At 35.2% G+C, this 26,592-nt stretch overlaps 1 long non-coding RNA gene and 1 pseudogene across 1 annotated transcript in view; one reads left to right on the top strand and one right to left on the bottom strand.

Moving 5' to 3' along the window:
* Positions 1–26,592, bottom strand: part of LOC143672780 (uncharacterized) — a 130,243-nt gene that overhangs the window by 81,839 nt on the left and 21,812 nt on the right. Inside the window, exon 2 of the long non-coding RNA XR_013170025.1 lies at positions 22,726–22,800. This is a non-coding gene — a long non-coding RNA (uncharacterized LOC143672780). The remainder of the gene's footprint in view (positions 1–22,725; positions 22,801–26,592) is intronic.
* On the top strand, positions 8,904–9,470 carry LOC143672773 (N-alpha-acetyltransferase 50 pseudogene; annotated as a pseudogene).

The raw sequence follows: 26,592 nt of genomic DNA, 5'->3' as shown, positions 1-26,592 counted from the left end.
TTAGTTTGCCTTTCTTTCTCCAGTTCTTCCGAGTAGACAGTTGCTTCTTCAATTTTTGCCCTTTCTTCTCTCTTGATATAGGCATTTAGGGCAATAAATTTCCCTCTTAGCAGTGCCTTTGCTGCACCCCATAAGTTTTGATATGTTGTGTTTTCATTTTCATTTGCCTTGAGATATTTACTGATTTCTCTTGTAATTTCTTCCTTGACCCATTGCTGAGCCTCCACATATTTGTGAATTTTCTGGTGCTTTGCTATTATTGATTTCCAACTTCATTCCCTTATGACCTGAGAAAGTGTTTTGTATGATTTCAATCTTTTTCAATTTGTTGAGACTTGCTTTGTGACCCAGCATATGGTCTATCTTTGAGAATGATCCATGAGCACTTGAGAAAAATGTGTATCCTGCTGTTGTGGAGTGCAATGTCCTATAAATGTCTGTTGAGTCTAGCTCATTTATTGTAATATTCAAATTCTTTGTTTCTTTATTGATCCTCTGTCTCAATGTTGTGTCCATTGATGAGAGTGGGGAATTGAAGTCCCCAACTATTATGGTAGATGTGTCTATTTCCCTTTTAGGTGTTTTCAGTGTTCACTCGTGTATTTTGGGACATTCTGGTTTGGTGCATAAATATTTATGATTGTTATGTCTTCATGTTGAATTGTTCATTTTATTAGTAGATAGTATCCTTCTTTGTCTCTTTTAACTGTTTTACATTTGAAGTCTAATTTGTTGGATATTAGTATAGCTACTCCTGTTCTTTTCTGATTGTTATTTGCATGAAATATCTTTTCCCAACCTTTCACTTTCAACCTATGTTTATCTTTAGGTCTAAGATGTGTTTCCTGTAGACAGCATATAGAAGGATCCAGTTTTTTAATCCATTCTGCCGGTCTATGTCTTTTGATTGGGGAGTTCAGTCCATTAACATTTAGTGTATTACCGTTTGGGTTGTACTTTCCTCTACCATTTTGCTTTTTGTATTTTATATGTCATATCTAATTTTCCTTCTTTCTACACTCTTCTCCACACCTCTCTCTTTTGTCTTTTCATATCTGTCTCTAGTGCTCCCTTCAGTATTTCTTTCAGAGCTGGTCTCTTGGTCACAAGTTCTCTCAGTGATTTTTTGTCTTAAAATATTTTAATTTCTCCCTCATTTTTGAAGGACAATTTTGCTGGGTATAGAATTCTTTGTTGGCAGTTTTTCTCTTTTAGTAATTTAAGTATGTCATCCCACTGTCTTCGCACATCCATGGTTTCTGCTGAGAAATCTACACATAGTCTTATTGGGTTTCCCTTGTATGTGATGGGTTGCTTTTCTCTGTTGCTTTCAAGATCCTCTCTTTCTCTTTAACCTCTGACATTCTCACTAGTAAGTGTCTTGGAGAACGTCTATCTGGATCTATTCTCTTTGGGGTATGCTGCACTTCTTGGATCTGTAATTTTAAGGCTTTCATAAGAGTTGAGAAATTTTCAGTGATAATTTCTTCCATTAGTTTTTCTCCTCCTTTTCCCTTCTCTTCTCCTTCTGGGACCCCCACAACATGTATATTTGTGTGCTTCATGTTATGATTCAGTTCCCTGAGTCCCTGCTCATATTTTTCCATTTTCTCCCTATAGTTTCTGTATCTTGTCAGATTTCAGATGTTCCATCCTCCAGTTCACTAACCCTAACCTCTGGCTCTTGAAATCTACCATTGTAGGTTTCCATTGTTTTTTCATCTCTTCTACTGTATCTTTCATACCCATAAGTTCCATGATTTGTTTTTTCAGACTTTCCATTTCTTCTTTTTGTTTATTCCTTGCCTTCTTCATATCCTCCCTCAATTCATTGATTTGGCTTTTGATGAGATTTTCCATGTCTGTTCGTATATTCTGAATTAGTTGTTTCAGCTCTTCTATCTCATCTGAACTATTGATTTGTTCCTTTGACTGGCTGTATCTTCAATTTTCCTGGTGTGATTTGTTATTTTTTGCTGGCGTCCAGACATTTAATTACCTTAATTAGTTTATTCTGATGATTGCTTTCACTTCTCTTACCTAGGGTTTTCTTGCTAGATGAATTTGTTGTCTATCTGTTCTTTGACCTTCAGTTCAGCTTTTTTTTTTTTTTTTAAAAAAGTGTATTTATCTATCTTGTCCATTTTAAGGAGTGTTTGTTTGTCTTTTCATTATTGGGTGTACATTTTCTTTATTTATATTCTATATCTGAAACCCTTAGTAGACAGGTGGTTTTCAAATACTTTCTCCCATTTTGTCAGCTGTCTTTTCACTCTTTGGACAAAGGTCTTTGATGCACTGAAAAATTGAATTTTGAAGAGGTCCCATATATTTACTTTTGTTTCATTGCTTGTGCTTTGAGTATAAGATCTAAGAAGCTAACTCCTACAGTAGGTCTTGAAGAATTTTTCCTATTTCCTTTTCTAACAGTTTTATGTTACTAATATTTTTTGGTCTCTGATCCATTTCATGTTATTTTTGTACAGGGTGTAGGATAGGGGGTCCTCTTCCATTTCTTTGGATATGGATGTCCAGTTCTCCTTATGCAATTTATTTCAGAGACTACAATGTACCATTTGAATAGATTTGGTAGTCTTGACAAAAATCAATTGACTAAATATAGAAGGGTCTTTTATTAAAATCTCGGTTTGATTTCTTTGATCAACATGCCTATCTTTATGCTAGTAACCTGGTGTTTGACCACTGTGTGTTTATAATCCCCTTTAAATCCATGAAGCATGAGTCATCTAACTTCATTCTTCTTTTTGAAGGTGTTTTGGCTATTTGAAGTCCCTTTCCCTTTTGAAGGAATTTCATAACAAACTTTCATTTATGCAAAGCAAGTTATTGGAAACTTTATTATTATTGTAGTGAATCTTTTGATCAATTTGAGTAGAATTGACACCATAAGAATATTTAGCCCTTCAGCCCAGGAACATAGAATGTCTATTTATTTAGCTCTTCTTTTATTTGTTTTAGCAATGTTCTGTAGTTCTCTGTGTGTGAGATCTTTTGCATCCTTAAGCTTATCCTTAGATATTTGATTTTTTGTTTTTGGCATGTGCAGGGTCTGGAAATCAAACCTAGGTCTCTGGCATGGCAGACAAGAACTCTGCCACTAGGCCACCATTGCACTGCCTGACATTTGTGAATGGAATTTTTTTCTTGATTATCTCATCAGATAGTGCAATACATGATATTTAGAAACCTTACTGATTTTTGTATTTTTTATGTTGGTTGGATGTATATGTCTTATATTGAATCCCTCCACTTTGCTGAACTCCTTTAATAGTTCAAGTATTTTTACTGTAGTTTTTTCAGGACTTTCAAATATAGCATCCTGTTTTCTACAGATTCCATTCCATTTTGGATGGTTTTAATTTCTTTTTCTTGCCTAATTTCTTTAGCTAAAATTTCTAGCCCAGTGTAGAACAATAGTGGTGACAGTAGGCATCTTTTACTTGTTCCCAATCTTTCTGGGAAAGCTTTCTGTCTCGTACTATTGATTATAATGTTAGCTGTGTATTTTTCATATATACCCATTATCAGGCTGAGAAATTTTCCTTCTACACAACCACTTGAAGTATTTTTTTAAAAGAGGATAATGAGTTTTGTTGAAACCCTTTTCAGCATAAATCAGATGTTTTTCCCCTTTTGATTCATTAATATCACCTATTACCTTAAATGATTTTCTTATGTTAAACCACTTTTGCATAACTGGGATAAACCCACTTGGTCACAGTGTATTATTCTTTCAATGTAATGATATATTTTTTTGCAAGTAAATTGTTGAGCATGTTTTATCTAAGTTCATTAGAGACACTGGTCTGTAATTTTCTTTCCTTGTAGAATTTTTACCACACTTTGATATTAGGATGATTTTTACTTCATAGAATAAGTTAGATAGTGTTACATCTTCAACTTTTTGGAAGAGTTTGAAGAGAAATGGTGTTAATTTTTCTTGGAATACTTGATAACATTCACTTTGGAACCTACATGGTGCTGGAATTTTCTTTGTTTGGAGGTCTTGAAGACTGATTTACCTCTTTATGAGTTATTGGTTTGTTGACATCTTCTATTTCTTCTCCATTCTGTGTAGGCTATCCACTGCACCTAAGTTGCCTAGTTTGTTTCATACAGTTATTCATTTTATTCTGTTATGAATTTTTGTAATCCTTTAGGTTCTGTGGTATTGAACACCCTCTCTTTTCTGATTTTATTTATTTGCATCTACTCTATTTCTGTCAGTTTACCTAAGGGTTTATTGATCTCAGAGAACCAACTTTTTGGTTTTATTTTCTTTCTATTTTTCTGCTTTCTGGGCACATTATTAACTTGATCAGATTAATTTGAAAGATGGTTTCCCTTTCTTGTCTAAGATTTTGTTGTTGATTGTATTTTTTGTTAAAGGTCTCCTTTGGTTTTTGGTTTGTCAATATGTTCCAGACAAACCAGGACCATTTTCTCATTCAAGGTGGGCTTACCAATTCCAAAGTGTTTTAGAGAGAGGATGAACAAATATATTTCCCCAGGCTTCCCAGCAGATGACAGATTTTGGTAACCTCTCCTTACACTCTCACCTCCCCTGCATAGCCATACAGGATCTGGCCAGACCTGAAGCTGCTGGCCTTGGCGATGGTTGATGAACACTGGGGACCATAATGGATGGGTACCACAGCTTCTCTGTTTGTGGAAATATGGAGCCATGAATGCCCTGGTCTTCTGCAAGGAAAAGCTCAAGTTTACGGCACCCAAGTTTATGCCGTTTCCAGATAATAGTTGGGTCAGGGCTGTTCCAAGTCCTTTTCTTATCCCAAGTGGAGGACTTTCTGTCTCTTGCAGACCTGCTGCAGCTTGACAAGTTTAAAACAGGTGTGCTTGGATTACCCAGCCTCAGAGGTGGGAGATGGAACTAAGTTGGAAATGAGATTCTTGCTGAAATCTGCCCATTGTGGAAATAGTTGCTGCTAGCTCTGGAGCCCCTGCTTGCAAAGGCTCTAGGCTGTAGGAACTTGAACTTTTTAAAGTTTAAATAAGCATAGTAAATAATAAACATATATATATAATCAACACACCTTAGAGTTATATGATTTTCTCTGGCATCAGCTTTAGCTCAATCCCATATGAATTCACATGTAAAATCTTTTATTTCAGAGCATTTCATCATTCATATTAAATTATCTACATTAAACTATGGACTGTTTACAAGTTTATTTCTTAATCTCCAAACAAGTCAAAATTGAAGTTGGTTGGTACATTGTTCTTTATGTGTGCACATGGAAAATATACCTTTAACTTACTTTATACATTGGGTACAGTGTGTACATGAACCATTTTTACAAATTGAACAAATGGCAGGTTATATCATCAATGTCAACTCATTTAAAAATACAAAGTGTTGGTAAAGTTATGTGAAAACAATCTGCATATTAATTATTTAAAAAGTAGAAAAGACCACTCTTTATAATATCACATGTATCAATAATTTCAAGACATTTAAAGGTATGAATAAAATCCTAAGTATTGATTTTCTACTCCTTTTCTACATTATGGTCTGGACCCCATCTACAATATTTTCTGTGATCTTGTGACATTGAAATTTTGTTTTTCTTTTCTCTGAATCTCTGAATATTGTGCACAGTGGTGATTTGAGTCTTTTTGCTATTTCTCATAATTCTGCCAAAATTTATTCACCCTTCATTTATACTACATAATACTAGTGTCACTACCTCTATGAAGAATTACATGAGTCCCATCCTGACAATATGCATGCTCTTCCTTATGTCCTTAAACATACTTTTATTGCAGTCTTTAAAAATGAACATGAAATGTTTTTGTATTTTGTCTCCCTTACTTAGCTGTGAACTAGAGGAACAAAGAAACTAAAACCTACCCACTGAGAGTATGTTATATAATCATCATTTTGTATACCACAGAAATACTCACTTCATAAACAATCACAACTTTTCTGAGTATTGGTTCGGTGTCAATAGCAGTGTTAAGCATGGGGAAATTGAATATGGTAAGGACATATGCCTTTAATTTATTCTAAATACCTTTTCATGCAAAATGAATATCAGGTACTTATAATATTATGTGTTAAATTCCAAAGGGGGGATGTAATTTAGATCACTGTACTGCAGTATAAAAAAGTTTTCTGAAGATGATTTGCCTGTAATAATGTATTTTTTTGCCTGCAATAATCTAAACCAATAAGTGAAAGAAGCTAATTCAGTGCATCAAAAGAGTGTAATTTCAATGGAAAATTTTATTAATTACAAATATTAACTTACTGAATGAAGAAGAATTTTGACTCTGTAATTATGCTGCAGATTCTAGCCAATACATTCTGTGGGTGGGAGATATAAAAGATAGGTTGAGGCTTTCTCTGTGAGCATGCACTTACCTGTCCCATTGAATATCTCATTCTCTGGGCAGGGAGTACAAAGAAAGTAACAGGCAGGTTTTCTCTCCTGAAAAGTTTTCCTGAATCCAGGAATAAACCTTTCACTGCATAAAGAACAGGTAGTAAGGAGAAAATTGGGAATGTGTTAACAGCTATGATTTTAACAGACCTTCTAAAAATTAGATCATTTGGGGTATAGGACCATTACCAAGTTTACATTTCATATACCTAAATCAACTTAATTGATAGGATCTCAAGATTATTTTTTGATGTGAAATATGTACTAATTTAAAAACATATTTGAAGAAATGTGTTCTTTTTCCTTTCATTGGACAGTGGGTAAGAAAATAGTTAAGGTTTAAAACTAAGTTGTTAAATGCTGCGATGTGGCCATTTATTGAGCTGTTGGGAGGCACAAAACACTCATGGTGAGATTTTAGTTATTTATGTGTAATTTAAAGCATGGTGATTTAATCCTATACACCACTGAAAATCCTGTTGCCTACTCTATCAAATCCTCAGATACAGACCATTGTTGGCCACATGATTCATATAATGCAAATTATCTTACTTTCAGTTTAAGTGTCAAATCTTCAGGATATTCAAAAGGTGAAGATGTAATAACCAGCATTCAATTTTCCTTTTCTCATCTGAATTCACTGGGTCCACTGCAGGATTGTTAAATTGGATGTCCCCCAGAAATGGATGCATCTAAAGGAAGTGTATCATTCTGTGAAAAAGTGTTCCCAGCATTAAGGATGGAAGAAAACTCAAATAAAGAAGAATTCCTCATCCTCTGTAATCACTTCTTTTCAACACAAATTTCTTATTAGCATCCAATAATATGAAAACAAATGAAAGCCTAAGTGCCTATATTAAAAAGCAAGGGTGGGTCATGGTGGCTCTGCAGGCAGAGTTCTCACTTGCCATGCCAGAGACCTGAGTTCAATCCCCAGTGCCTGCCCATGCAAAAAAAAAAAAAAAAGAATAAAAAGAAAAGAAAAAAACAAGAAAGAGCAAAACTTGAGGATTTATTAGCACACCTGGAGAACTTGAGTAAGAGCAGCAAAGTAACCCCAAAGTAAATAGAAGAAGAGAAATAACAAAGATTAAAGCAGAGATAAATGTATGGGAGAACAAAAGAATAAGAGAAGGAATCACAGACCCTGAAGAAATAAAAAAAATTCATAGGAGGATACTATGAACAACTATATGTCAACAAACTAGACCACTTAGATGAAATGGGCAAATTTCTGGAGACACACAAACAAGCTACACTGACTCAGGAAGAAATAGACAATCTCAACAAACCAATCACAAGTAAAGAGATTCAATCAGTCATTAAAAATCTTCCTCCAAAGAAAAGTTCATGGCCAGATGGCTTCACAGGGAAATTTTATTAAGCATTCCAAAAAGAGCTAATGCCAAACTTCCTGAAAATTTTCCAGAAAATTTAGGAAAAATGAACTCTACCTAAATCATTTTATGAGGTTAATATCATTTTATTACCAAAACTTGGTAAAAATGTTATAAGAAATGAAAACTACAGGCCAATCTCCCTAATGAACATAGATGCAAAAATTCCAGTAAAATATTAGCAAATCAAATCTAACAGCACATTAAAAGAATTATGCACCATGAGCAAGTGGGGTCTATACCAGGCATGCAAGGATGGTTCAATACAAGAAAATCAATGTGTCATACAGCACATTAACAAATCAAAAGGAAAGTATTACATGATCATCTCAATTGGTGCTGAAAAAGCATTCAACAAAATTCATCATTGTTTTCTGATAAAAACACTCCTAAAGATGGGAATCAAAGGTAATTACTTCAATATGATAAAGGAAATATATGAAAAACCAATAGTCAGCATCATACTCAATGGAGAGAGACTGAAATCTTTACCCTGAAGATCAGAAACAAGAAAAGGATGCCCACTGTCACCACTATTATTCAATATTGTGCTAGAAGTTCTAGCTAGTGCAATTAGGCAGGACAAAGAAATAAAAGGCATGCAAAATTGGAAAGGAAGAAGTAAAATTCATTATTTGCAGATGATATGATACTATACTAGGAAGGTCCTGAGAAATCTACAGCAAAGTTACTTGAGCTAATGAACAGTTCCAGTAAAGTGCCATGATATAAGATTAGTATGCAAAAATCAGTAACATTTCTATACAAAAGCAATGACCTAATTGAAGAGTTAGTTAAGGAAAAAATTCCATTCAAAATAGCAACTAAACTGGCTAAAGGTAAGGTGGCAGGCTGGAGCTGAGGGCTCCATGCACATATGTGGAGAGGATATGTCACCCCTTCCAGAGGCACAGGGTCATGCTAGATTCTCAGGGCTTCTGTCACCTGCTTAGTTCCCTGCACCAAAAGAAGAGACTGGCTTCTGGTGTTGAGTGGCCCAAGCTGAGGGCTCAAAGAGCTCAAGCAGTAGTGATGATGGCATTGATATCAGTGGTAATGATGGCCTCAGCAGATAGAGAATATGAAAGGTCTGATCAAGCTAAGAGATGTGTCACCACACAATATTAAACAGTTAAAGAGATTAAAGCATGTATTCTTTCCAGTTAGCTACAATGACAAGTTATACAAGGATGTGCTGGAGGTTGGAGAGCTAGCAAAACATGCCTAGTTCAATGATATTGTAGTAGGTGCAGTATGCTGTAGGGTGGATCATGCACAGAATTAGAAGAGACTTTACCTCATGACACAAAGATGCCTGGCACCTTACTGAAGGCAAGGAATAGAAACTAAAACATTAAATCATGTCTTAAACATCTGTGAAAAAGATGGCACTTTTGACAACATCTAACTACATATCCAGATCAGCAATGAGTTGGCAATTAACTTCTATGGGAAATTTGGCTTTGAGATTATTGAGGCAAATAAGAACTATTATAAAAGATTAGAACCTACAGATGTTCATGTGCTGCAGAAAAACATCACAGTCCCTTCTGGCTAGAATGCAGATATGCAAAAACAGATAACTGAACAAATTGCAAATGAACTTTTGTGCACTTGCTTGTTGCCAAATAAAAGAGAGGCCAATTGATTTTTCCCCTTCTTTCTTTTAAAGCTTTCTCCCTCCTTATTTTGTTTCTCTCTTTTTTTTCTATCTTTCCTTCCTTTGTCTTTAAAATTTTTAGTACTTTCTAGGACTTTAAACAATCATGTTCAGATTGTTTTATTTTTCTGACTTTTGTGAGGTGGTTTCATTGAAGGAAATAGAAGGTATAAGTATGTTTAATTTCAAAGTTAAGATATATGGCCCTAAAGATTGGGGTGCCAAATAATTTCAAATTTTTTAGCTAATTTTTTAAAATATCCTGCTTTCACATTGAAGTGCAGAGCCTACAAAATACTATCTGTTCAAAAGACAAAAAGTAGCAGCAGCAATATCTTGTTCTCTAGTTCATATACAAGTTATTGTGTTTGTGGTACTTTGGGTTTTTAACCCTATATGTAGGATACTAATCCCTAAATATTGCCTTCACCCCACCTTTAGTCCTTCAGAGCACTGTGTCAGGAGCTGGACTATTATCCTTGTAAGAAATATTTAAGCTTTCATTGCTACTTCTTTAAGCAGCTTTTCCTTTCTTCCTTGCTAGTGGTTGAGGTGTGTGGGGCAGTTTGGTTAGGTAGGGTTTATACTTTGGTCTCAGTATTTGAGTTAAACTGCTTTTTGCTAGTGAGTGGACTGGTTGTTAGCAGGTTTGTTTTTCCTGCTGTTGATTGTTATTAGTGGTTTTAACTTTTAGAATGTGGACTGGTGAGATTAATTTATTTTAATATCCCAGCTAGAGATATGGTCTTTAACTGAATAAAATAAGTTTGTTCTGATTTACATTTTTTCCTCCTGTCCTTTTTCTTCAGTGAATCCCAACAATAGTTTTAGGCAGCATTATTAAAAATGGGGTTTGTGTCCTTGTAGGTTAATGCTCTCTAATTAAATTTGAAGCAGGTGTTTTCTCTTGGACTTTATTAAAAAGGACTTAAAAGGAAGTTTAGATGGACTTGTGGCGCAAAAAATTAATTTAATGTCAACTAAGGCAGACTATTAAACCTGTGGCCACTGAGTGTTTGATTACATAGGAAAGAATACCAAAGCAACATTTTTGCGAATATAGCTATGCTATTACTTATCTATTGAAGAACATCCAAGATTTGATTATACTCTGTGCCTACAATGTTGAGTTTAAGGGTTTGGGGAAGAGTGGAATTGTTAAATGTATTGCTTCCTTCCTTGGAAAAGTAGAAATCTAGAAGTGTTAATAATGTACATGTCACTATGACCTCCTCAACTGAAAGAGGAGGCTTATACCAGAAAACCTGACTTTCTGACTTGAAAGAACTGACTTATACCAGAATATTTTCTGGCATTAGGCAGGTGGCTTAGATGGGTTGATAAATTTTTGTAAGATAAATTTTTTATCTTTTCTTCCCATAGTCCCATCTCCAATATTTAAAAGCTTTTGAATTGTGAATACTGATGATCCATTACAATGTGCCATTGTTTTATAATAGTGCACAGGGCTTGAGTTTTCTCTCACTTCACTTTAAAAGGAAGGCTGATTCATAACATTTATCCTTTTTTTGGTAAAATTGTACTATGAACATGTCATCTATCCAAATATACTATTTAAAAAATGTTTATGCACATTTTATAATCCTAAATTCTTAATGAGAATGTGAAAGTACAATAGACTTTAACCGTCTTATTGAGTGCCAAGAATAATACAGAAAAGGGAGGAAGTTGATGAGGGAATATATAGGGTTCTAATTTTAAGATAGTAAAAAATCTACAAATACCACACTGTTTCTTTTTTTTTTTATTAATTAAAAAAAGAATTAACAAAACAATTAGAAATCATTCCAATCTACATGTACAATCAGTAATTCTTAATAACATCACATAGTTGCATATTCATCATTTCTTAGTACATTTGCATCAATTTAGAAAAAGAAATAAAAAGACAACAGAATAAGAATTAAAACAATAATAGAAAGAAAAAAAAACAAAAACAAAAAACCTATACCTCACATGCAGCTTCATTCAGTGTTTTAATATAATTGCATTACAATTGGGTAGTATTGTGCTGTCCATTTCTGAGTTTTTATATCCAGTCCCGTTGTACAGTCTGTATCCCTTCATCTCCAATTATCCCTTCTCTTTTTTTTTTTTTTTAATTAACGGAAAAAAAGAAATTAACCCAACATTTAGAGATCATACCATTCTACACATGCAATCATTAATTCTTAACATCATCACATAGATGCATGATCATCATTTCTTAGTACATTTGCATTGGTTTAGAAGAACTAGCAACATAACCGAAAAAGATATAGAATGTTAATATAGAGAAAAAAATAAAAGTAATAATAGTAAAATCAAAACAAAACAAAACAAAACAAAACAAAAACCTATAGCTCAGATGCAGCTTCATTCAGTGTTTTAACATGATTACTTTACAATTAGGTATTATTGTGCTGTCCATTTTTGAGTTTTTGTATCTAGTCCTGTTGCACAGTCTGTATCCCTTCAGCTTCAATTACCCATTGTCTTACCCTGTTTCTAACTCCTGCTGAACTCTGTTACCAATGACATATTTCAAGTTTATTCTCGAATGTCTGTTCACATCAGTGGGACCATACAGTATTTGTCCTTTAGTTTTTGGCTGGATTCACTCAGCATAATATTCTCTAGGTCCATCCATGTTATTACATGGTTCATAAGTTTATCTTGTCTTAAAGCTGAATCCATTCTGCCATTCTATGTCTTTTGATTGGGAAATTCAGTCCATTAACTTTTAGTGTTATTACTGTTTGGATAATATTTTCCTCTACCATTTTGGCTTTTGTATTATATATATCATATCTGATTTTCCTTCTTTCTACACTTTACTCCATACCTCTCTCTTCTGTCTTTTCGTATCTGACTCTAGTGCTCCTTTAGTATTTCTTGCAGAGCTGGTCTCTTGGTCACAAATTCTCTCAGTGACTTTTTGTCTATAAATGTTTTAATTTCTCCTTCATTTTTGAAGGACAATTTTGCTGGATATAGGAGTCTTGGTTGGCAGTTTTTCTCTTTTAGTGATTTAAATATATCATCCCACTGTCTTCTAGCTTCCATGGTTTCTGCTGAGAAATCTACACATAGTCTTATTAGGTTTCCCTTGTATGTGACAGATTGTTTTTCTCTTGCTGCTTTCAAGATCCTCTCTTTCTCTTTGACCTCTGACATTCTAACTAGTAAATGTCTTGGAGAACGCCTATTTGGGTCTATTCTCTTTGGGGTGCGCTGCACTTCTTGGATCTGTATATTTAGGTCTTTCATAAGAGTTGGGAAATTTTCAGTGATAATTTCTTCCATTAGTTTTTCTCCTCCTTTTCCCTTCTCTTCTCCTTCTGGGACACCCACAACACGTATATTTGTGCGCTTCATATTGTCATTCAGTTCCCTGATTCCCTGCTCAAGTTTTTCCATTCTTTTCCCTATAGTTTCTGTTTCTTTTTGGAATTCAGTTGTTCCATCCTCCAGTTCACTAATTGTAGCTTCTGTCTCTTTAGATCTACCATTGTAGGTATCCATTGTTTTTTCCATTTTTTCTTCTTTGTCCTTCACTCCCACAAGTTCTGTGATTTGTTTTTTCAGATTTTCTATTTCTTCTTTTTGTTCAGCCCATATCTTCTTCATGTCCTCCCTCAATTTATTGATTTGGTTTTTGAAGAGTTTTTCCATTTCTGTTCGTATATTCAGCATTAGTTGTCTCAGCTCCTGTATCTCATTTGAACTATTGGTTTGTTCCTTTGATTGGGCCATATCTTCAATTTTCCGAGCATCATCCATTATTTTCTGCTGGTATCTGGGCATTTGATCAGATCTCCCTGGGTGTGGGACCCAGCTGGTTGAAAGGTTTTTCTGTGGAATCTCTGGGCTCTGTTTTTCTTTTCCTGCCCAGTAGGTGGCGCTTGTGGCGGTCGTTTGTCTGCGGGGCAGTCGGCCCGGGAAACCGCGCGTGGAGGCGGGGGTCGCTGGCCGTGGCTTGGGGGAGTGCCGGTCCAAATTGCCCAGCTGGCCCGAGACGCCAAGCGTGACGGGAGGGCCCCGCTATCCAATGTTCCCAGTCAGACCGGGGAGCCACGTGCGTGGAGGGGACCCCAGACGCCAGCCACCCCAGCCGGGAAAACGTGCACCCCTCAGGTATCTCACAGCAGTGGATTCTCCCTACCCGTTCAGCTGTTCCAGAATGGGGTACGCTGTCTTTTTTGGTCTCTGTCGTGACTCCGGGAGCTGTTTTGTATTGTTTCTGTTTCTTTAGTTGCTTTTCTGGAGGAGGAACTAAGACCCACACATCTTACTAAGCCGCCATCTTCTCCGGAAGTTGACCACACTGTTTCTTGATCAATTTCTTAAGCAATCCAAATCAGCTTAGAAGAAAGGTTTCATATTAAGCACTTTTAACCTTCATGGATAAACTTCAGCTTCCTCTTGCCAATTGAAGAGTGCTTGAGTTACAGAAAGCATTAATTTGAAGAATTTACTTTTTGTAAACTTCAGATATCAAAATAGATTTTTATATGTAAATGAATTTCCTGAGATTACACTGCCTGTATTTACATAACTATTTTGTTGGGACTATCTAAACAGTCCTATGAATATTTTCCTAAAAGTGGTTATTGAAAACAGAATAACTGCTTCATGACTAATTAAATACATGTTATTTAAAGAGGGAAAAAATTAAATTTTGTATTGAGTGTGTAGATGCCCTGTCATTATGGGTTTATTTTTCTGCACTAGTCAATAACTTAACCTGAATTGCAAATGTATGTAAAAGATTAATTGTCCTGAATCAAACTTGTTTTAAATAATTCCATCCACTTAAGAAGGTAGAAGCTGGACACTAATTCATATGTCTGTGAATTAGTAAAGACTGAATGAGTGCCCCATGTTGAGTTGGTAATTTTGATATATATATAAAAATTACCTTGTTGGAGGTAATACAGTAAATGATTCTATTAACTGGAGGGTCACAGACTGGGACCATATTTCAGACAGTTTTCACTTTGGGGTGAATAAGTAAAAATTATATTGTATGGTAAATGATTTAGATTCTAAAGAACAGAATATGCAGATAAATCTATGCAATATATAACTTGCCCATATTTGTTTTTGTTTGGGTAAGGAAATTATGACTATCCCACATAGCAGTTTATTTACCAATTGAGAGTCCTTCAAAAGTAGAACTATTGGGAAATTATTGTGAGTGGTGCTGGAAAAGAAATGCTCTCAGTTTTTTGGAGGGAATAACTTTAAAAATACTTAAATAGCTAAGTTTACTTGGTGCAATTAAGAATTAAACTTGTAGGGTGGACCATGGTGGCTCAGCAGGCAGAGTTCTCACCTGCCAAGCCAGAGACCTGGGTTCGATTCCCGGTGCCTGCTCATGAAAAAAAAATATTAAACTTGTCAATTTTAACATTGCTGTTACATCTGAACTAAACTTAAGTGATGTTCTGCTAGTAATCTGCGATGTATGCTAAATTTTAAAGAAAATTCTGCATTGCTGGGCCCAGAAGCAGGCCTCTGACTGTCGGCACAGCCACAGTCAGAAATACCTGGGAGGCATGGGCCCCTTGGTCTCCTGTGAAATGAGGTCCAGCCTGTAATGCACCTTATCTAATCTGGCCCTACTGTGAGAAAGTTCTAACTCTGCAGTTTCAGGCAAGTTAGTCAATGCTCACTCTGCTCTCATGGACACTGACTCTGGAGCCCAAAGAGAGCTGCATAGAAAACATTCTGATAAGTAATAAATGGTTCCTGTCCAACCAAATTTTGTAGCTTTGCAGGCATGACAGATACTAAAAATAATCTTGCTTTGTTATACTCTCTAAAGCAGTTCCCATGTAAGAGCACAATAAATATGTGGATGTCAGTTTACATGGTACTCTTGCTCCTGATAAGCTTGAGTTCCCTGACCCCACTTAACTAATTTCTTGTGTCTGTTACTTCTTAATTCTGCATGGCACTCCTTCTCCCCTGTTCCCTAGGAATTGGCACCCAAACAGGGACCAACAGGGACCTGAAAGGGCCAACCAGGATGAACAGGAAAAAGAACAAGGGGAGGCTCCAACAGATTGGAGAAGATTTAGTCACATCACCAGGACCCAAAAGGAGGGAGATTCTGTACTCAGAGAACTTGGTAAAAAGTTTTTGTTCAGGGAATGTTGCAATCAGGGTTACAATGGGGCAATATTCTTCTTCACATGGTGAAATAAGACTTTTTATATACTTTGTTAAAGGCAAACAGGGTGAAAGTAAAAAAGGATAAACTCAAAGAGTTATTTTGCATTATTCAGAAATATTGTCACTGGTTGCCAGAGAGAACTTTAGATCTTAAACAATGGCACAAGGTGATAAAGGAATTTAAAAAGGTTTATAGTCAAGGGGAATATATTCCTGTTTCTATTTGGTCTTTCTGTAATTTAACTACAGCTGTATTACAGCCACTTCAACATAGTCGCTCAGGAAATGAAAATGATAGTGGCCATGAAAGTGATGGGCTTTGCAGATGAAATACAAAGGGAGGAAAAAACCATTTTTTTCCATTCTGAGGAATTTCTTTATTTCACCTCTGTAGATAAATTATCCCATAAAGGAATATATTTTGAACAGTCAGAATATACTCAGTGTCCTCTTCCTTTTGCTCTTTCCAACAATGCAACAAATGAATGTCCACCATGATTTTCAGTTGTGGTTCCGAAAGAACCAACAGTCTCATTGGGAATTTGATAGGCTCAATTACAAAGGAATCTAGAAGCTTATATGCTTTCAGTACAAAGTACTCAAATTCCCCCCCATGATCAATTTCCTCTAGGAAGGCACCAATTTGAGCATGTGCCTCTTCCTTTTATATTTTAAAAGAATAAAAAACTGCCTGTGCTCAATATGACACCTCTTCTCCATATACTTTGGAATTTTTAAGAGGACTAGCACAGTATGAAAGATTAATTCCATGGGACTGGGAGATGCTTGCTCATGCTGCTTTAACAGCTTCTTAATTTTTGCAATGGAAATTATCTATTAGATGAAGCAGGTCAACAAACAACTTGAAATGCTAATTCACAGCCACCAGTACCCATCACAGCACATCAAATTATGGGAACTGGCACATATGCTGGGGTTGGAGCTCAAATACAGAATGATAATGTGGTTATTGTTCAAATTCCACTTGCTTGTATCAGAGCTTAGGAACAAATTACTCCTCCTGGGACTGCTTCTCCTCATTTTATACAAATTTTACAAGGAACTAATGAAACATATACTGATTTTATAGCTTGATTAAAGTATAACATAGAAAAGTCAGTCTCTCAGGTGGAATTAAGAGATTTATTATTACAAAAACTTGCTTTTGATAATGCTAATTCTGAAAATCAAAAGGCTTTACACCCTACTAAAGGTGCTGGAGGACATCTAGAGGATTATCTTAGATGTTGCAAGGACATTGGTTCAGAACCACATAAAATGCACATGTTAGCTTAAGCTATTGCTGGAATAAACACAAAAGGGTCACAAAAAGAAAATTTTCAAATGTGGGAAAACCTGGACACATGAAAAAAGATTGTAAAACTACAACTAATTTTGGAGCCCATCTCAAAACTAATAATGGTAATGTAGAAATTAGATCAGGAAAAAATGCTTCCAGAAAGTGTTCTAAATGTCAAAAAGGTTATCACTGGAGCAAACAATGTAGGTCTCAATTTGATATTGAAGAACATTTGTTATTGGGAAACTGGGTATGGGGGCCATCTTGGGGGCCCCAACCAAAAGAATGCTGAGTGGATGCAGTACCCAGTACAAACTCACTCAGGTGATGCATCCAAGATTTGTCCCCTGCAACCAGCAGAAGTGTAGTAGAAGATTTACTTACTGCTAAAGCTATTATGCTAGTTCCTGAATCTAATCCTTGAAAAATTGACAGGAATATATGGCCTTATTCCTGCACAGACAGTAGGATTCATGCTAGGAAAAAAATAGTTTAAGTAATAAAGGTATCCTTGTTCATACAGAGTCATTAATGAGAATTATAAAGTTGAAATTCAAGTTATAATTTCAGTACAAGGTCCATATCAAATTGTAGAAGGAGACCAAACTGCTCAATTATTAGTTTTTACCATGTCATAAAATGGGATATTCAGGAAAGAAAAGATTAAAAGGATTTAGCAGTACTATAAAACAAGAAGTATATTGGTAAGAATTATTAACTAGAGAAAGACCTGAATGTATTATACAGATTGAAGGCAAACCTTTTAAAGGACTTGTAGATACAGGAGCAGACATTACTATCATTGCTTTAAAATACTGGCCATTAAGCTGGCCTCTGCAAACACTAAGCCAGCCTTTATATGGAATTGGCACGGTTAACACTGTTCAACAAAGTGTTAATAGCTTATCTTGTAAAGGGCCAGATAATCAAACAGGCATCATTCAGCCTTATATTCTGGACATAGCAATAAATGTCTGGGATAGAGACTTACTAGGCAAAGGAGAGCATATGTTAACATTCCATTCTTAGCTCCTGCAGTAAAAAGCATGATGAAAAATATGGGTTACAATTCACTACAGAGCCCCTCACAAAATTTAAATATTCAAGGACAAAATTCTCACCAAAGCCTTGGCTATCCAAATTTATAATAGGAGCCACTGCCGACATTACACCCCAACCCATACCTTTAACTTGGAAAACAAATGAGACTGTAGGTTGAGCAGTGGCCTCTATCTAGAGAAAAATTAGAGGCTTTACCTCAGTTAGTTCAAGAACAATTTAAAGCAGGACATATAGAAGAATCTCATAGTCCTTGGAATTCTCCAGTATTTGTTATAAAAAAGAAATCAGGAAAATGGAGAATGTTAACTGATTTAAGAAAAGTTAATGCTGTAGTTCAACCCATAGGGTCATTACAAGCTGGCTTGCCCACACCAGTTATGGTTCCTAAAAATTGGTTTATTATTGTGGTAGATTTAAAAGATTATTTCTTTACCATACCTTTAGCAGAACAAGATAAAGAAAAATTTGCTTTTACTGTGCCCACATACAATCATTAAGAGTTTGTACATAGAAATCAGTGTAAAGTTCTTCCTCAAGGCATGTTAAATAGTCCTACAATATGCCAGAGATATGTTGGATTGGTTTTACAGCCTGTTCAAGACAAATACCCTGAAGCATATATCATTCATTATATGAATGATATTTTAATAGCTATGGGACAAGAACAGTAACAAATTCTTTTTCAAAGTTTAGAACAAAGACTAAATAAAGTAGGATTACAAATAGCACCAGAAAAAAATTCAAAAAACAGTTCCACATAAATACTTGGGCAGTATAATAAATAAAACTACTGTTACTTTTCAAAAAGTTCAGATAAGAAAAGATCATTTGCAAACACTAAATGATTTTCAAAAATTATTAGGAGATAATAATTGGTTATGACCCATGCTTGGAATTCCTACTTATGCCTTACATCAATTATTTGATATTTTAAAAAGAGATCCTCAATTAGATAGTCCCAGAAAATTAACCATTCAGGCTGAAAAGGAATTAGGAAGGCTTTAAGAACATATTCATTCAGCTCAATTACATAGAATTCAAATGGGAGTACCTGTACGGTTTTTAATTTTTCCTTCAGAAAATTCTCCCACAGAAATTTTAACACAACATGAGGCTATACTAGAATGAATATTTTTGTCTCATTACACACAGAAAAAATTAAGAACTTACCTAGATAAAGTGGTCTATTAATATTCAATGGCAAATTATAGCTAAAACAATTATGTGGATTACATCCAGAGAAAATTATTGTTCCACTTACCAAAGAGCAAACTGAAAGTGCATATCAAACTAATTTAAATTGGCAAATAGGCCTTGCAGATTATATAGATTAAATTGATAATCATTATCTTAAAACAGAATTATTTCAGGTTTTAAAGCTTACAACTAAGATTTTGCCTAAAATAATCAGTTACACAATTTTAACTGATACCGATACTAATTTTGCAGATGCCAATAAATTAGGGAAAGCTGGATATTATGGATCAGACACAAAAGTATGGGACACTAAGTGTGCTTCAGTATAAAAAGCAGAATTGACAGCAATTACTCAATTAATAAAAGATAAACCAAATTCACTTAATATTATAACAAATTCACAACATTCTGTTACTGTCACTTGTAATATTAACACAGTTAATCTAAACACTGACAGCTCTGAATTAGGTCAATTATTTAAACAACTACAAAATTCAATCTGACAATGTACTCATAAAATTTACATTGCTCATATTTGATCTCATACACAATTATCAGGTGCATTGGTAGAAGGTAATAATAAAATTGATAAATTATCAATTGGAACTGTGGAAGCTTCTAAATGGCATAATCTTACACATTGCAATTCTAAAGGTTTACAACAAAAATTTCATTTGACTCATGCTCAGGCACAACAAATTATTCAACGTTATCCAACTTGTAGTCCTTTACATTCTATACCATTCCCAGCTAGAGTAAATCCATGGGATTTACAACCAAATGAAATCTGGCAAACTGATGTTACACATGTACCATCATTTGGAAAACTGGCTTATGTTCATGTTTCTATTGATACTTATCCTGGCTATTTTGTACCTTCTCCTTCAAGTGGAGAAACAGTTAAACATATTGTTGCTCATTTTCTGGAATGTTTTGGACATATGGGAATTCCTTCACAAATAAAAACAGATAATGGACCAGCTTATATATCTAAAAAGATTGAGTCATTTTTTGAATTATGGAACATAAAGCATGTGACCAGAATTCCATATAACCCACAAGGTCAAGCTATTCTAGATAGAGCTCATCAAATGCTTGAAATACAATTTCAAAAACAAAAAGGGGGAAATAGGGAGATATTCTCTCCTTCTCCTAGAAATCAATGTAGCCAAGCTATGATAACACTAAATTCTCTCAATATTAAAGGCTCTGAAACAGCTGCATAAAAACATTGGTCAAAGGTATAACACAAACAATTTTTAGAACAACCTATTTGGTGGAAAGATTTAGATACAAATGAATGAAAAGCTGGATGGGTAAAAGTGTGGGGAAAAGAATATGCTTGTGTTTCCACAGGTGATGGACAGCCATTGTTCTGGATTCCTTCTAGAAGAATCAAGCCAAGATATGAACAGGAAACCACAGAAGAAACATAAAGGCAGTGTTGTAATACCCCGCACCCAACAAGCTAAACTACCTTCACGGGAGCAAATAAAAAAGTTAGCACAGGAAGCTAAGGATACTCTTAAGGAGTCAGGCAAGGAAAGAAATATACTTAATTTGTTCCTTACTTTGGTGACTGTAGTTGAACTATCCATAAGTCACTTTATCTTACACTTTAAGAAGCACTTAAATAAATTGATATTGCTCATTATCTTTGCAACTATATTAAATATGCCTGTAACTAAAGTTCAAAATTATACTTATTGGGTGTATGTACCTAATCCTCCATTATTAAGACCTGTTACTTGGCAGGGCAGTGCTACTGCTGTTTATATTAATGATTCAACTTATCTTCTGGACTAGTTGATTCTTGTCTCCCTTACTTCCAAAAAAAGAAAGAGAAAAATTTAATATTTCTGTGATGGCATTTCAAGGCTTTCCTTTATGTCTCTCAAGCTATGATAATATGCTTTGTTTAAAATTACAACTTCAGTTTGGCTAGGTTATACTCCTAAGAAAAATAATTCTCTAGCTAAATTGTATTTGCTGGACTAAGTTTTGCATATAAAGAAAAATCAATTTCTGAGCCTATTCCTAATGAGCTCTTTTATGTAAAAATTCATGTACATGGACACCTGTGTCAGAGAATATTCAATGGGAACAATGCCATGCTGAGCAAACATCAGTACTCATTAGTGGTTCCTATAGAATTGTAACAGATTGGTCCCCTAAGGGGTATGCAATTCAGAATTGTAGTTCTGACTCAAAATTCTTGGTTAAGTTACCTTGGTTTACTCTAAATAATCATTCTGCTGAGATTTTTACCAATGCTACAAATAAAATCTTGTGACATAGGATGGGAATGGCAGCCCCATCTCCTTTTGTTATCTCAGGTTCTTGACAAACAGCAGTTTGGAAACTGGCCATGAGTTTAGCATCTATTTATATTTGGAAAGGAAATTACTCTTTAAGAAATTCAATCTATTCCCTTAAAGTTAAAATTGATCAAACCGGTTATATTCAAGCTTGTGTGAGTAATCCTTATGTTATTTTAACAGGAACAATTGCTTTTAATTCATCCTCATCAGAAATACAATGCTCTGATTGTTAATTATTTACCTGTCTTAATTCTTCTTTTTCCAAAAATCAGACTTTCTTCTTTTAAGAAGGCACCTTGGAGTATAGCTTCCTGTGAGCCAAACTGGACCTTTGGAATCTTCACCTGATATGCACATGTTACTCAAAATTTTACAATATATGCTTAAGTGCACCAAAAGATTTATTCATACTTTAATTATGGAAATCTTGGGACTCATAGCCTTCACTACTGCAGCTGCAGTAGCTGGGGTGGCATTAACAGAAGAAACTCAAACTGTACATTATGTACAAAATTGGCATAAAAGTGTAATTAAAGTATGGACTCAACAGGCTAATGTAAATAAAGAAATTAATCTGTGTATGAGTGACTTAGTAAAAACTGTAATTATATTAGGAGATGAAATTCAATCACTTAAAATGCAACAGCACTTGCTGTGTGATGAAATATCACATCTTTCTGTATTTCTCCATATTTACATAATGAAAGTAAAGATAAATGGGAAAAAATTAAAAGGCATTTATTAGGGCATCAAGATAAATTAACTATAAATATTAATGAACTTCAAACAAGAGTAGTAGATATGCAAAGGAACATTGCAAAATTATTACAAAACACTGATGTTATGAATGGGATTTCTCAAGGGCTGCAATCTCTAAATCCATTAATGTGATAAAAAACATCAGAAAGATTTACTATTAGCTCAATAGTGATATTAATTCTTCTTTTTGTCTTTTACGCATAATCTGGACATGGTTCAAGGAAAACAATGTAAATCTAAGCTAAGGACTGCTGTCTTAACCTCTGTCATGCTAGTGCTACAAAAATAAAAAGAAATTTAGATATTAAATTTGTTGATAGACTAAATGCATTGAAATCTGTAATGGTTTAGCTTAAAGGCCAGGAAGCATAGGCTGTCAAGGAGACAAATCAAACCCTCTTGGGGAGTGTTGCCCTTCTCTTACCTTACATCACCCTGCTTGGCCTTGGAAGATGACTGGTTAGTCAATGATGGGTAAGATTCCTCAGGGAGGAATAACCTAAAACAGACACAGTTGCAAAAGGGCCATCAGGAGAAAACTTGGACTCTTCATAAAAAATAAAAAGGGGGAGATGTTGGAGTCCAGAAGCAGGCCTCTGATTGTTGGCAGAGCTGTATCAGAAAAATCTTGGAGGCACAGACCTTTGGTCTCCTGTGAAATGAGGTCCAGCCTGTATGCACCTTATCTAATCTGGCATTATTGGAGAAAGTTTTGCCTCTGCAGTTTCAGGCAAGTTAGTCAATGCTCACTCTGCTCTCAAAGACACTGAATCTGGAGCCCAAAGAGAGCTGTATAGAAAACATTCTAATAAGTAATAAATGGTTCCTGGGACAGGAACCATGAAACAAACTTTGTAGCTTTGCAGGCATGATGGATATTAAAAATAATTTTGCTTTGTTATACTCTCTAAAGCAGTTCCCATGAAGAGCACAATAAATATGTGGATGTCAGTTTACACGGTACTTTTGCTCCTGATGAGCTTAAGTCCCCTGACCCCACTTAACTAACTTCTTGTGTCTGTTGCTTCCTAATCCTGTGTGGTGCCCCTTCTTCTCACCTGTTCCCTAGGGAAATCCTGGAAATATGGTAAAGAAGAAACTATTATCTGGGCAAAAAATAAGGAAATGTATCTATAGATATAAGAAACATAAAATAGAGGAAACATTTGGAAGGGCCTATAATAAATGGAGCTTTCTTATACTGTGCTGGAGATGGATAGTGCTTCAAATAGGTGGATGTGTGTGGACATATCCCGAGAAACAGCAATTCCACTCCTAAATGCATTCACTATTGCATTTATATTGTTTGTGCCTAATAGGGTACAGGACAAGTTTTTTTAAAGAGGCACTGTTTGTATTACTTTTATATTACCATGAACTGGAAACCACCAAAATGCTTACAAATGAATGGAGAAATAAATTTTTGTACAATCATTCCTTGGATTATTATACATTGGTCAGCATAAGAAAATTCACACCTTCATGTAAGAATCTTGCAAAGCCAATCTTGGGCAATTAAACTAATGTCCACAGAAAACATGAAACATGAAATAATTATGGATAAGGTAGAAGGTATTCAAAAGATTAAAAATATTTGTGGGGATTTCAAAACAGTAAACATGCAAAGAATAGAAAACTACTGAAAAACACAAAACTAAGGAAAATGATTACATTGGGGGATAAGGAAGTGTGCTTGTTTGAAATGATATATGCCCCCTAGAAAAGCCATGTTTAATCAAAATCATATTTCATAAAGGTGGAATAATCCTTATTTAATACTGTATGTTTGAAACTGTGATCAGATCATCTCCTTGGATGATGTGATTTAGTCAATAGTGGTTGTTAAACTGGATTAGGTGATGACATGTCTCCACCCATTTGGGTGGATCTTGATTGGTTTATTAAAGTCCTATAAAAGAGGAAACATTTTGGAGAATAGAAGGTTCAGAGAGAGCAGAGCAGAACAACATAGTCATGAGAAGCAGTGTCCACCAGCCAGTGACCTTTGGAGATGAATAAGGAAAATGCCTCCAGAGGAGCTTCATGAAACAGGAAGCCAGCAGAGAAAGCAGCAGATGATGTCTTGCTCACCATGTGCCCTTCCAGTCGAGAGAGAAACTGTGACTGTGTTCACCATGTGCCTTTCCAGATGAGAAAGAAACCCTGAATACCATTGGCCATCTTGAACCAAGGTATCTTTCCCTGGATGCCTTTGACTGGACATTTCTATAGACTTGTTTAATTGGGACACTTTCTCAGCCTTAGAACTGTAAACTAGCAACTTATTAAATTCCCCTTTTTAAAAGCCATTCTTTTTCTGGTATATTGCTTTCTGGCAGCTAACAAACTAGAACAGGGACAGTGATATAATGATTGGAGCACCACAAAATGCATGAAATTATTCTTTTCATTTTTGTTCTGATGATGTGGTGAGTGAACTGGACTTTGATTTATAATTATTCTGTATACCTGCTGCGGTCCAGCCGCAGCAGAGGGAACGGGCTTGAAGCTGTGGAGGGTCGTCGGCGCGAGAAGAACACCAAGAGACAGCTTAGAGAATTTTGAGAAGAGTCGCTTAGATTTATTTTTGCTTAACTGATTTTATACCCTTATTCTTGGCAAGAAAACAGGTATCACAGGATCATGGTTGTGTCATGGCTTACATTTTAGGTAAAGTTACAGGTTCAGGGAAGCAAAGCAAAAGTACACGTTCTGATTTTCTTAGGAACATTTACACAAGATTTCAATAGCAGCAAGATATTGGCTTAAACCGCAGACATTGTGTTTGCAGTTTTCTGAGTTTAGACTTTCTGTTTCTATTATTCTACAGGTGAGGCTATATGTCAAGACCTATTTTAATCTGGTTAAAAGTTAGCTTGTTTTGATTAAAAGGTTACATTGTTTATTTAGATTTTTATTGTTTCATAGCAATGGACCGGCGCCGTGGTGGGGGAGATTGGGTGGTGATAGGTATCAGTTTTTCTAATTCTTTTATTTCCTCTTGAAGTTTTTGGACAGGTTCCCTGAACCAGGGGCAGCATGTTAAACTCCATTTTAACTGTGATTTTACTAACTGTTGTAAAAGATCTCGTTTTGTTTTAGGCCCCAAAAAGACACCAAGGGGGGCTTGCTCTTCTAAGTTTTTCTATAAATGATAAATAGTTAAATCTAATGTGCCTACTGTTGACATTTACAATTCTATGGCTATCTTCATTGTAAACTCCTGTGTATGGTAATGGAGGGTCAGGGAATCTTTTCCCATTGACATTAGCTCCTTTAGGGGGTTCTCACCATTTGTCTCCAATTTTATATTTCACATTAGGTGGTCCTTACATGGTGGAAAGTAAATTTCTAGGATGGCTCAATGCAGGGCTTTTTAATTGTAATTTTTTACTCTCTATGGGGCACTTTTCTGTGACTTGTTCTAAAAGCACTTCTGCCTGCTGCATCTGCAGCATGACTTGCTTAATGGGGGTATCCCAACCTAATTTTTCCCAAACAGTCATTAATAAAGTTTTGCAATTTGTACAATTTGTATCATTTTTTCCAATTCTTTTGCTTTCTGATTCGTTTTGATATAATGCTTGGAGCACAACCAGCAACAAGAAACACACAATTAGTGTCGTTAATCCCAGTATTTTTCTATTACAGCATTTTATGCCTCGTCCTCTTTTGGGGCGTTGAAGGCCTTGCCACCACCCTTCCTTCCAGGGAACCTTGTCAAACCGGGAGGAAAAAGAGGACGCGGCATATACCTTTGGAATATTTTAATATACTCCCATGAACTATGGCTAGTGGTCTATGTCCAATAGCTCTTTTTAATTTATTTAATGTATTTTTTGTTTTACTTTCATCTTTTTTATAATGAGAAGAAAATAACCATCACCATGGTTAAACTATTTCATAAGAACACACCTAATTAAAAAAATTTTAAATGGCATCAGTACCAGAGCTATACAAAGAAATTATAAAAATAAAGAAGGAAATAATGAGGAAAAAGCATCTTTTTAAAAGAACTTTTAGGAGAAAAAGTTGGCATCATTACTAAACTTAATGAAGTTACCACTTCTACAATCTGGACATACATAAATTCAGAATAAGGCAGGAGAGGACAAGACAGGGATTGAAATGGAAGAGGCAATACCCAGAAATATTAAGTGCAAAATTCTGAAAAAGGTTTCTTATGGAAGTAAATGGAATAAGGGGTATAGGGTTTGAATTTCTTAATAAAGAATTCTAGATATAATTAGCTCCCTAAATTATGTGCATATACCACAGCAAATAACTTGTT

The sequence above is a fragment of the Tamandua tetradactyla genome (genome assembly GCF_023851605.1).
Source record: "Tamandua tetradactyla isolate mTamTet1 chromosome 15 unlocalized genomic scaffold, mTamTet1.pri SUPER_15_unloc_2, whole genome shotgun sequence".
In the NCBI taxonomy this organism is placed as follows: domain Eukaryota; kingdom Metazoa; phylum Chordata; class Mammalia; order Pilosa; family Myrmecophagidae; genus Tamandua; species Tamandua tetradactyla.
The sequence above is the reverse complement of the archived record's forward strand: the minus strand, read 5'-3'. Positions and strand labels throughout refer to the sequence as shown.